Source organism: Mesoplodon densirostris, chromosome 12 (genome assembly GCF_025265405.1).
Source record: "Mesoplodon densirostris isolate mMesDen1 chromosome 12, mMesDen1 primary haplotype, whole genome shotgun sequence".
NCBI classification, from domain to species: domain Eukaryota; kingdom Metazoa; phylum Chordata; class Mammalia; order Artiodactyla; family Ziphiidae; genus Mesoplodon; species Mesoplodon densirostris.
This window is the reverse complement of record NC_082672.1, coordinates 20,211,317-20,223,600: the sequence shown is the minus strand read 5'-3', so window position 1 is coordinate 20,223,600 and position 12,284 is coordinate 20,211,317. Positions and strand designations below refer to the sequence as shown.

Sequence of the window (12,284 nt, the reverse complement as noted above, 5' to 3'; positions counted from 1 at the left end):
TGTGTGTGTATATGTATGTGTGTGTGTTTATATATATATATATATATATATATATATATATATATATATATATATATACACACACACAATGGAATATTATTTAGACATGAGGAAAGAGTGTATCCTGCTGCCATTTGTGACAGACTAACTTTGAGCACATTATGCTGTGAGATTAAGTCAGATAGAGAAAGGCAAGTACTCTATGATATCACTTAAGTGTGAAATCTAAAAAAATCAAACTCATAAAAAGCAAACAGTAACGTGGTGGATACCAGGGGATGGGGGACAGGGAGATAAGATTGATGTTTCTCAAGAAAACAAACTAGAAAATAAGCTGTAGAGGTCTAAAGCACAGTATAATGAATAGAGAGAACAATGGTGTATTACAATCATCAAACTTGCTAAGAGACTAAAACTTAACTATCCTATCCACTGAAAAGAAGGAAAAATCATGTAACATGATAGAGGTGCTAAATATTGCCACAATGGCAATCATATTACAATATATAAATGTATCAAATTAGCATATCATATAACTTAAATTTGCACAATATTGTATGTCAAATCTATTCAATTTAAAAAAGTGTGTCCTTCCTTATATTGATATATAAATATTGTCCCTGCAACTTTTATCCATTGGCCATAGTTACAAAGCTTTAGGGCCACAGAGAAGTGAGGGTTTTTTTTATCTTAAGGATTTTTTCCCCTTTAATATAAAAGTATAACTACAGTGGTCCAATGTAATAATATAAAAAAAGTTCTCATACTAAAAAAAAAAGTACCATAATACTGTACATACAAAAACTGTTCAATGAGAATGATTTAAATATATATGTTCTTTTCTAGGTCTGGAGGACACAAATGTAAAATTTGGCAAGTGTATTGCCGGAACATGTGTCCAGGAACACTGTGTTCCCCTTTCTCTTCCCCCTGTCCCAGCCCTACCTTCAGAGTCCCCTGAGCTTGGATCATGAGCCAACAGCGTCCCTGAAAATAACCAGAGCCAAATGTTTACTCAATGGAAGTCATTATTCAGTGAGCCACTGCTTACCATGAACTATGAAAAGCACAAGTTTTAAGCCCAGCCAAGATTAAATTCAGACGGAGGTCCTCCCATTCCCTGATTTGCTACTAGAACTGCTTTTGTTGGACCCAGCTTTGGACCCCAGTTTGGCTTTTTTTCCCGGGGACCATGGGGGCTATTTTGGTGATTGTAGGCCTGGATTGCCAGATCCAGGCATTCCTGAGCCATTTTGATTTACCTCTGCAGAGTCTCCAGGTCAGCTGGGAGGTTGTCCTCATGGCTGCCGTACTGTTGTTCCTGGACGATGTTGGCCTTATTTTGCTTGTGGGCAATCTTAGCATTGCTGGACAGTTCGGTGTACTGGATTTGATATGGTTTGATGGCAATGTTATAGCCAGGGGGAGTAGATGGTGTATTCCAAGTGAAAGGATAATTATAAGCAGCTGGATCTTCCAGTTCCCTCCTTTTATTGTTTAGTGAGTCTCGAATTGTCCCACATCCTAAATGAAGCATCTCCCAAATGTTAAGCAATAGGCAAAGGCCTGTAACACCATACATTATCAGAAGAAAGATGGTCTTTTCAGTGGGTCTAGAAATAAAGCAGTCTATCTTATGAGGGCAAGGAATTCTGCTGCACACATAAAATGGGTGGACTTGGAAGCCATACAGAAAGTACTGCCCTATCAGAAAACCCACCTCAAACATGGTCCTTGCCAGCAGCTGCAGCAGGTAGATTATCATGAGCCCATCCTTCCGAATCTGCCATTGCCCATCATGCTTAGGTTTAGATTGGTTCTGATCTTTATTTTCTTTTTCACTTTCTAATTCCATTTCTGGATACATCGTGGGATCCTTTTCATGGTCGTCTGTTTCTTCCAGAGCCCGGTGCTGTTTCCAATGCATTGCATAGGGTTTGCTCCGATCGGCCTTCTTGTCTGCTTCACCGTGCTCCATTTTGGCAACCTTATGAATGGCATAGCCCAGGTACATGACAGAGGGGGTCGCCACCAGGATGATCTGGAACACACAGAAGTGCATGTTGGAGAGGGGTGCTAAGGCATCATAGCAGACGTTCTCACAGCCTGGCTGCTCTGTGTTGCACACAAATTTGCTTTGCTCGTCATAATAGATGGATTCTCCTTCTATGGCTGTAAGGACAATCCAGAAGAAGATCTATACCGTGAGCCAGATCCTCCTCACAAACGTGGGGTGGTTGTGGATCTCCTCCGGCAGGCACGTGAGGAAGCTCCTACTCATGGGGACTGAATTGCTTTGCCCTGTTATCCAGAATTTCTAAAACCCAAAATTTTCTTAGAGAAATGTTTTGCTTACAAGTTTTCCAGATTCCCTTGGTCAGCGGGGTCCCCCGGGGCTGCCTCCAATGCCGGCCGCTGCCTCACGTGCCCCGCATCGCCGTTGCCTTCGCCTCAGTCTCCAGCCAAGGCTGAAGCCACTCCTGCCACTGACTCCCGCAAGTTTTTCAGATGAAAAACTTCTCACTACTAGACTGACTCACTTATTTTCTTCTCCTGGGTCTATGGTGGGGAAAGGGACTGGGTGGTATGTTGCTTAGGTAGCCCTCTCTCCACTTCCCTTCCTTATGCTTTTCCACCGCCCCCTTTCTCTAGGTAGCCTTTCCCTTCTCCCTAGAAATGGAGTGAGTAGGAGAGAGGACTGGTGAAACCAGGACAGGTTTACTTGATGGATGAGACCATGATATGGCACTGATGCTGTCTGGGCTGGCTGCTGCTGGAGTCCTATTACTCCTCCATGTGAGCCTCTTGAGCAGGATCAAAATAACTCCAGGCCAGCTCTCTCCACATTTCCACCTTCAGCACAAGTCCAGCCTCTCCCAGTGCAGCCCTTTCTGCTCTGCTGTCCTGGCCAGCTGGCCAGCTACCATCTCGCCTTTTTGCTTTTTTAGATGTGGGCCTGGTACCAGTCTCTGAAGCTCACAAACTCTAGACTTCCAAGTTAAGCTTTCCAAGTGGCTTTCTTGAAGCTCATCTGTCTCTGCTTGATGTGAGGAATAAGCACAAGTACACTCCTTTCCTGACCCCTGGTAGGGATGGGGTGGGAAATAATGCCACAACACTCAAGTAGTTACTTCTGAAGAAATTACCTCCCAAACCAGGCCTGCCTCTTTGTAACATCAACCTCTTATCTACCACTAGATTTTTTTGGCTTGTCTTTTATTCCCCTTATAATTCCTGCATAGAGGATGTACCATCATACTTTGAACTATGAAAGGGGTACTTAGCACCTCAGTTTTGCCTGCCTTCTTTGGGGTTTCAACCAAAACTGAGGCAGAGAGAATTTTGCTTTAACAGCCTATTACACAAATAGCACACTTCATTCTCTTGTCTTCTCTATCCTTTGATCTGCAAGTTCACCTGGATGTCAGATTCCTCTGCGTAGCACTTTCCTCCTCAATCCTTTGTCCATCCTATAATTTCTTCTTGCTGGACTTCATACCTTTGAAAATATCCTACCCTTCCCCCAGTCCACTTAATAGCCCCTGCATCTGTTTTTTTCAGCCTATTGTTTTTTTCTTTCATTCTAGGAAGTTCAGAATGGCTTTGTACAGATCTAAAAGATTATTTTTTAAACCATTTTTCAAAGGCCTCGTTTGGTTCACTTCTTTTTTTCCTGTATCCTATTTTGTCTCCTGTTTCCTATTTACTCTGCTCATTCACTGCACTTAGGCTCTGTCCTTGGTCAAGACTTGGCCTTGCTCTGAGTACACTGTTACTTCAGCTGTAATCAAACAAGTACTCATTAGATACCTACAGAGTACTTAGCACTTTTCTGGCAGCATGCAAGATCAGGGAAGTTTAGGGTCTGCCCTTAAGGAGTTTCACTTTCATTAGCCAGGACAGAACACATCAAAAGAAATGGAGAACATTCTGTGTGTAAAAATATGTGATCTGACAATGTGCAGGCTTTCACTTGGACCATAAAGTTGGCTTTCATAAAGTTTAAAAAGATTCTGAAATCTCTCCTGATATGTGAAGTCTTCCCACATTTTTCACAGAAGCACTATCTATTGTACTTGGACATTGTTTACCATGTTAGGTCCACAGATGTGGACCTGCCTTAGCCTTCCACCACTAATATATATTTTCTCTAAACTTGTACATGAGATACATTTTTAGTTTAGGTTTTGTACACATTAATGAAATCATTTTACTTCTAATTACATCTGTGCCAGATATTTAGCATCTAAATTTTTGAGTAAAGGATCAGATTCTTCTTTTTTTTTTCTTCATTCTTTTCCAGTGTGTAGACTTATTAGATGTTCTGGGCTTCGTGATGATGATAATGACGTTAATGACAATAATAATGACACCTCCCATTTACATTACACTTTCCAAAGCACTGTCACGTACATTATCTTATTTCATTCTAAAAATGCACCGAGATGACTGTGACTACTTTGTTCATGACTGAACCTCTTACAGCCCATAATGGCCCCTCTGTTTCCCAGTTGCTCTGCCACAGACACTCCATAAAGAGCTACAGCCCTGAGTTCTTCTGCTCAGGTAAATCTCCAGGCTCCCAAGCCCAGTGGTTCATGCTCCTCTGACCCAAACTGCCAAGCTGTTGATTTGGCTCCCATTTTTGCTCTTCACCTGTTTTCTAGACCTGACCGGGTCTCTTGCTTCTTGGGCCTGCCTTACTCCATAACACAAACTTTGGTCCCACTTTGCTCTGTGCTCTCTAACCAAGCTCCATCACGACCCACTCGCAGTTGCAGAGCTTGAAATCAGTCTTGACCCTGCTTACTTAGGGAGGGAGGTCGTCAGTAATTGCCAACAGGAGTAATCTAAAACCCCCAGTTCAGAGACCCTACAGGAGTTACCACTTTCTTCCCACATGGAAGCATGATTCTAGGACACAATACCCTCAGTGAAGTCAGCCCATCATTCTGAATGCCTATGGTCATTGCTGTTTTTAATGTAGATTTGTTGTTGGCACAAAATGAAGTCAATTTTCCAACACTTGTGATGATATTAAAGCAGGACCATTGGGACTATGTTAGGTGATGTCCAGTTTCCCACTGGCATTTCCTCAATGGTTTTTCTTATGAAACTTGACCACTACTAGCCCAGGTTTTGTTTCATAAAGGATTATAAAAACAGCTCACTTTGAACCACAGTAGTGCCGATGACTTGAAGGAATTAAAAACTGGGCAGATAAATACAGGGATGGCAGAAAGCCCAAAGGATGGGGATAATGAGAGATCAGACAGCTGAGTGTTGCCGCTACAGGAAGAATTTGCACATGGCCTGCCTTTAGTCTAGACAAGGGTATTTCTATTTTAGAGTAAGTCATCCCTTATTTCCTGAGGGAGAACTGTTCGGAATGCTTTTACTTATAAGTTTAGAGCATTACAGGATGTGCTTTTATTTTTGTTATTAAACTTTTGGTGATTTGTTATAAAATAGGCAAACCAACAACACTATGAAGGTGATTTATGTTTAGAGGTTGTAGGAAATATAAATCGATTTCTTCCTTTTTTTTCTTTTTTTACTGTCACTCTATTCCCAGAATAAGTGCATTTTGTGAAAAGAATGGTAAAACGAAACCAAAAAATCTATAGAAAGAGTTCCTTCAGGATGTTTGGAGGACAGAAAAATTCTCTCTGTTGAAGAATTGAACTTCTTCTTCTAATGGCTGAAATCACTCTCCTAGCCAAGCAGGCTGTGCATTGACTGAGGCAATGTTAAGACTAGGTTGGTATTGCCTACAAAGCTTAGGGAGCTTGTCAGGGTGGGTGTGCAGCCGGGAGTTTAGATAAGATTTCCCAGGGGTTTTAGTTACTCTTCACTTATCTCAATTTGGCTTTCTGCTTACCTGACTCCTACTTAGAGTTTCAAGCTCGTGTTACTCTCCTGGTTTTCAGTAGTAGCAAATCCTAAGGTAGTCTATAAAACTGTACTGCTATGATTTACATGGAAAAACATACTTTTGCATCTCCTGCCACGGAGTATGGTTCTAAAATTGTCAATCTCACAAATGCTTTGACCCTTTAGCATTCCAGGCAGTTGGTCTGTCACTTTTCTTTCACTTTATAGCTTTTTAGAAATGGAGTCCTTAGTTAGTCAGGCTTGGAGGCTAAAATTCTCTTCAGTAAGTGTGTTTTTTCATAACATAGTGCATTCATAAATGCTGGTAAAAGAATAACTCTCCCAGAAAAGAACTGTAAGATGGATGTGCTAAATGGGACTCCAATACAATTTAACTCTAAGTGCAACTCAAGGCAATAACTTATCAATTCTTATCACTCATTTTTATATTCATATTTTTTGATATTTTCTTAACTTGAGGGAGTGATTTTTTCTCAATTTAGACTTTGCTCCTGTCCTATCAACATTATGCCCATTTCACCTCAGCCACACACATGAATCAGCTGCATCCAGAACCATGCAGAATCAGCTCCATGCCTGAACCCTCAATGGTAAAAGTACTCCCTGTGATCACAACTCCTGTGGCTGCTCATAGCTACATCCTGCACACCAAGAGAGTGGCTCTGTGACATGACAGCTTCCAGTTGCTGGGCTGTTCTATGCCCCAGCCTCTTTCAGCTACCTTCCATATGGACCCCATAATCAAAATGTAAACTGCATCCACACCACAATCCCTGAGAATTCACTATTCCCACTTGGTCCTTCACCACTCAATTCCAGTTTCTCTTCCCTTCACTCAGCCTCATGGGAAGAAGAGCAGAACTAAGAGACAATGGTCTAGTCCCCTGGCCTGGTCCTTGCACATTTCTGACTTTCTTCTGGGACAGGCTATTCGGAACCTTTACATCACCTCTAGTTGGCTGCATGCTGGCTCCAACGCTCCTACAATTTCTCCTTATGTTATAGGGAAGAACAAGTCTGACTCCATATTGGATCTGGTTTTTTTTTTTTTACTTTAACCTTTGTATTCTACTGCTTTTGCTACAAGTTAATCACTAAAGAGACGTTGCCTGTAGCTTAAAGTAGACATAATGGCCCATCTCAGGGAACCCTGCCTCTCATGCCTGAGCATTAAGCTAAATTACCTTTGTTTAGCTCACAGGAAACATCCTGACCAGGCCCACCAGTGAATGGCTGTAGGAAAGAAGTAATTAACACTTTCCCTCCACAGTATGGTCAGAATCAGGAAATATTTGCAACAATTTATTGCCTCTTTTACTTTACTTCCTCACCTCCCCCTCTTTGTTCTATAAAAGAGCCCAGGCAAGATGTTTCTTTGGGACACTAGTCCACCATCTTCTCCGTCTGCTGGCTTTCTGAATTGAGTCTCTATTCCTTGCCTCAACAACTCGTCTCTCTATTTATTGGCTTGTCGTGCAGCAAGCAGTATGAACTTGGGCTCAGTAACACTCAGTCAATGCTCTAAGTGAGAAAACAAAAAAGAGCTGGCATGAATTCCCACAAATTCTTCCTCTCCAATGCTAAATGTTTTCTGTTCAGTTTTTGTTCACTCTCATTTTATTCCTTTCCATAAAGCTTCTTTCCAGGAATACCTCCTCCACTGTGTGCTTTGCCCCATCTGTTGAGTGGGGGCTAAGGGGAAGGAGGATTTAAGTGGGAGAATGGCATGAGTTGGGGAAGAGAATCTCTGCTTGTGACCACAGCACAGGCATCTAGAAAGCATGCCAGGAATGACTGTCACCAAAAAGCAAGGTTTGAAGACTCTGCTGAAATGAGACTTCTCACAAGATGGGTGCTGGAGTGGACAGGTGTTGCTCTGGCTCTCTGCTTTCAGTCCATCCTTCCTTGGATATTAACACCCTAATTTTTATTTAGGAAATCAACCCATCTTCAGTTTTGGGATTCCTGATCAAGATACCCCACTCCACTCCTGCCAAAAATGGGCAGGAAACCCAAGGTTGTTGGCTGAATTTAATTAATGAGTGAATGACATATGAATTGTTGACCTGATTCATGCTGGCCAGTGAGAGAACACCTCTTTGTTCCTGAGGGCAGGTGCCCAGAGCTACTCTGAAGCTTGCTTCTTGTATTTTCCTTTCAATTCCATGAGCAATCTTATGTACTTAAAATTTTTTTCTTTTTGAATTAAATTACCCAAAGTCAGTTTATATTGATGCAAAGAAAGAAATCTAAATTTTATGGGACTTCAACAAGTGAAGGTAACATGGTATTGAAGAAAGGGCATTAGATTAGGGTCAGAACACTTTGGCTGTAGTTCTATTTCTGTTCTAGACAACTGCGATTTATTTGCTCCCATGTTGTTTTATGTAGAGAATGAAGATTCTCAGCTGAGGGGACATATTCAGATCTCTTGGGTATCTTTTTAAAACCATACACACTCATTCTCCATGCAAATTCTATTAAAAGTCTTGCCCTTCTCCTCACCCTTACCACGCATTGCCTTACCATTGAAAATTACAGTCCAGTGAGCCTCCATTCCTAACAGAGGTTATAGCCCTCAGATGTGTTGGATCCAAAAATATTCTACTGGATTAGGATATTTCTAAAGGTTCTTCTAGGGCTAATATCCTTTGAGTTGATGAGATGCTTTTTAAAATATATAACTGTTTTAGACAGGTTATGAAGGAAAATTTAAAGTGAAAGCAGATGGAGATCTATGAATAGAAACAGGAATCAAATCTCAAAAATTGGAGGAATAGTTGTGAAAGATTTTGATGTGAGTTGCCTTAAGTACAATGACAAACTTGTAGCAAATATATTCATTAGGACTCATGGGACTCATATTTTAATTCACCAGCACAGAGGGCTTCAATTTTTTGAAAAAAAAAAAAAACACTTAATTTGAAGAAAAAACTTGATTTTTGTTAACACACTCTGAGTTTAGAAAATTTCCATTGCACTAAATATTAAGACCATCGATGTGGTCATATAACAACTAGAATTCAGTGTCCAAAAGAATAGGTTTCTGAGAAGTTTAACCACACGCTACTAATCTAAAAGAACTTGATATCAAAACTTTCTGAATAATTTGTTATTCATTAATGAAATATATAACAAATGTGAATGATACAAAACAGAGAAATAGTCCAAATAAATAAAATATACACTCACGAGCTAAAATGAAACCTGAATTAAACATTAGTTGTTTAAAAATATCTAAATAAAATTTTTTAAAATATTTTTTATGAGTCAACGTTTCTACTCTGCATTACTGGCTTCTTTTGATGGAGGAATATTAAGTAAACTGAAATCAAAACCGTGGTCTCTAACTGCCAATGAGCTTTGACATGATCAACTCCTAAGAGTCCAATTAAATATTTATAATGAATGTACTTTAATTAAGTTGTCAGTTATTTTTATAGTCTCTTTCTCTTTAACACACTCACACACACTTACCACCACTACCATAGCATTCAGGCCAACAATATTTAACATTGCTCTATTTTGACACTTAAAAGAGCATACTCTTTGATATGATGTTCTCTGCCCCTAAAATTTCTTCAGATCATATGGAATAAACCCATATGCAATTTTTGCAAACTGCTTACCATATGGTAAGTTCCTACTGGAAATTTTAAAATTACATCTTATCCTTGCTGCATCAATAATTTTGGAGGCTCTTGCATGCATATAATTATATTATATTATAACTTCATCCTCTTCATTGCTTTTTGTATACCTTTTATAAGTTCTTTTTATATAAACAGGTAAGAAACATTTGTTCAAAGAAATGAGGTAATTAAAATTTAAAAGTCGATCATGAATCTAACTAGTTCCTTACCTTGGCAGTGAATATCACTTGGAAAACTTCTAATTATTTCAACAATAATTACATTGGCAGGAGGACAATGGAGTATGAAATTTATGATAAGAATTATACCAATAAATTGTATCTTACCTAAGAAAATCTTTGTGAGAACTGATGCTTTGGTAACACTCTGGCTTATTTCACAGTTATATCACTCAGTTTGTTTTGCAAGTTTCATTCACTGTTTCATCAAGAGGAGATAAAATACAGTATATAACATGTTGGAAATGGACAGTGAAGGACCAAACAAGAAGCATGATACTTTGTGAGAACATTATATTACTTACTTTCACCCATGAGACACTCAAATTTTGGGTCTTGCTACTTGCTTGACATTGAATAACAAGAAAAGAAGATAAAAGAAAGTAAAGAAAAAATAAACAGAAAACTAAAATAAGTTAACATAAATAAGTTCAAATATGCCAGTAGTAACAATAAATATGGATGAGTTAGGTTTTAAATGTAGGTAATATCAATTTGGATTAAAAATAAGAGTTAAGTTCTATTTATGAGAAATATATCTAAAGCAAAAAGTTAGGTTTAAAACAAGATAACTGGGCCTCCCTGGTGGCGCAAGTGGTTGAGAGTCCGCCTGCCGATGCAGGGGATACGGGTTCGTGCCCCAGTCTGGGAGGATCCCATATGCCGCGGAGCGGCTGGGCCCGTGAGCCATGGCCGCTGAGCCTGCGCGTCCGGAGCCTGCGCGTCCGGAGCCTGTGCTCCGCAACGGGGGAGGCCACAACAGTGAGAGGCCCGCATACCGCAAAAAAAATAAATAAATAAAAAATAAAAAATAAAACAAGATAACTGTGAAAGATACAACTGACAAACACTAAACAAAATAACATTACTATCAGATAAAGTAGTAATTTAAGGAAAAAAGTTACTAAAAGAAACAAAAGGAGATATTACACCATGATTTTTGTTTATTTATTTATTTATTTATTATTATTATTTTTTTTTGCGGTATGCAAGCCTCTCACTGTTGTTGCCTCTCCCGTTGCGGAGCACAGGCTCCAGACGCACAGGCTCAGCAGCCATGGCTCATGGGCCCAGCCGCTCCACGGCATATGGGATCTTCCCGGACCGGGGCACGAACCTGTGTCCCCTGCATCAGCAGGTGGACTCTAAACCACTGCGCCACCAGGGAAGCCCCACACCATGATTTTTAAAAAGCCACTCAACCATATCTTCAAAATATTGTTTGTCAGGTGAAACTGATAGAATTACAAAGATCTTTAAAATCTTGAAAATTTAAAATCTATATCTTAAAAAGTATAGATTTTAACTCACCTGGTAAAAATAGTAGAAATAGAATATATATAGTAGATTAAATAGGATATGTATATCTAATCATATCTATATATCATAGGTATATATACGCAATTAGTTTAAAATACCTGAAAGTACTAGCTTTGTACCTTTCATAATTGGGACACTTTTTTTTTTCTATTTTCTAATTCTCTTCTTTATGAGTCAGTCAAAGGATTTCTCCCTGTAGATATGACATAAAGACATACCATATTGTCATCTTTTGTGAAAAAGATCTGAAAAATTCTTTATCTTTATGTCACTAGAAACCAGAAATATTACTCAAACTGAATTGTATTCCATGTCACTTAAACTTGGGCCAATTCGCCTTCCTCAGGAAGCTACTGACCATCAGGAAAATTGCCGACTCCAGGGAAGGGTCAAAATGTCTTCAGTCACCATCACCAACTCTATTACCATCATTCTTTGATGTGTGATTGATGTTTTCTCAGTTCATATGCAGTAAAATAAGAAAACAATTTTGTTATTTTTATTCTACTTTCCCTTCCCTTTCCAACTAAATTGGCTTCCCACTTCCCTTCCTAAACTGAAATTATGTGGTCACCAATGATGAATAAGGTGGTACCCACAAGAGTGCCATTGTTTTTAACACTTCATCACCAAAGACTTTGTCCTAGGCATTTCACCCAAAGACTAACTCACTTTTACCCTAAAATGTTTAACCTGGTTATATTTTGTAAGAATGAATACTGGTCCCATATTTTCACACATAATAAATTATAGTCACTTAGTAGTTACTATTAGTTGGAGCCCATTTTACTAAGCTGAAACAGAAAAGTAAACTGTATGGGGTCTTTCCACACTCTACTTCCAGATTTTCATTATTGTTTCTTTTTATCCTTACTCCTATCTCTTTTTAAAATCTCTTCTCCACCTTCTCTGTGTCCCACAATGATTTTCAAAAGAAAATCATTTTTTAACTACTTGATTTAAGCTTCTCTAATCTCTTCCAAGATTTTATTGTTTTTATTGCTCTGGGAGAGAAGATATTTCCATCTAGAAATAGAAGTTTCTCAGCTTGATTATCAGACTTGCTGTTTTGTTTATTTGTTTTTTTCCTCCCTAGCATGTCAATGAGTATCTCTCTGTATAAGTCATTGTCTGAATTTTCTATTATTTTATGGAAGTAAAATTACTAGGCAGTAAGAATGAGCATTTTAAAAATTAT

General features: G+C 39.1%; 1 pseudogene; it reads right to left on the bottom strand.

Moving 5' to 3' along the window:
- Positions 1-1,097: 1,097 nt before the first annotated feature.
- On the bottom strand, positions 1,098-2,281 carry LOC132500261 (gap junction gamma-1 protein-like; annotated as a pseudogene).
- Between the last annotated feature and the right edge of the window lie 10,003 nt (positions 2,282-12,284).